The following is a 497-nucleotide window of genomic DNA, read 5'->3' as shown; positions in this document are numbered from 1 at the left end:
CTGTTAATGAGCATGACCTGTTAATGAGCATGAGCTGTTAACGAGCTTGAGCTGTTAATGAGCATGAGCTGTTAATGAGCATAAACTGTTAATGAGCATGAACTGTTAATGAGCATGAGCTGTTAATGAGCATGACCTGTTAATGAGCATGAGCTGTTAATGAGCATGAGCTGTTAATGAGCATGAGCTGTTAATGAGCATAAGCTGTTAATGAGCATGAGCTGTTAATGAGCATGAACTGTTAATGAGCATGAGCTGTTAATGAGCATGAGCTGTTAATGAGCATGAGCTGTTAACGCAAGAATTTCGAACCAGTCTCGTGTTTTCTAGATTATATATTATAAACGCACTGGCTACGCGTCCGGTCATAGATTACAAAGCTCAGCACAGATTCCCAAATCCACGTCACGATTAGGACACGCCCCCTTTTAAATCATCCGATTTTACTGGATTTACTATTGCTTCAAAGGTTACAAAAACAAATTTTTTGATAAAAT

This window comes from Priapulus caudatus, unplaced genomic scaffold (genome assembly GCF_000485595.1).
Source record: "Priapulus caudatus unplaced genomic scaffold, Priapulus_caudatus-5.0.1 Scaffold4748, whole genome shotgun sequence".
NCBI lineage: Eukaryota > Metazoa > Priapulida > Priapulimorpha > Priapulimorphida > Priapulidae > Priapulus > Priapulus caudatus.
Note: the sequence above shows the minus strand (reverse complement) of the source record.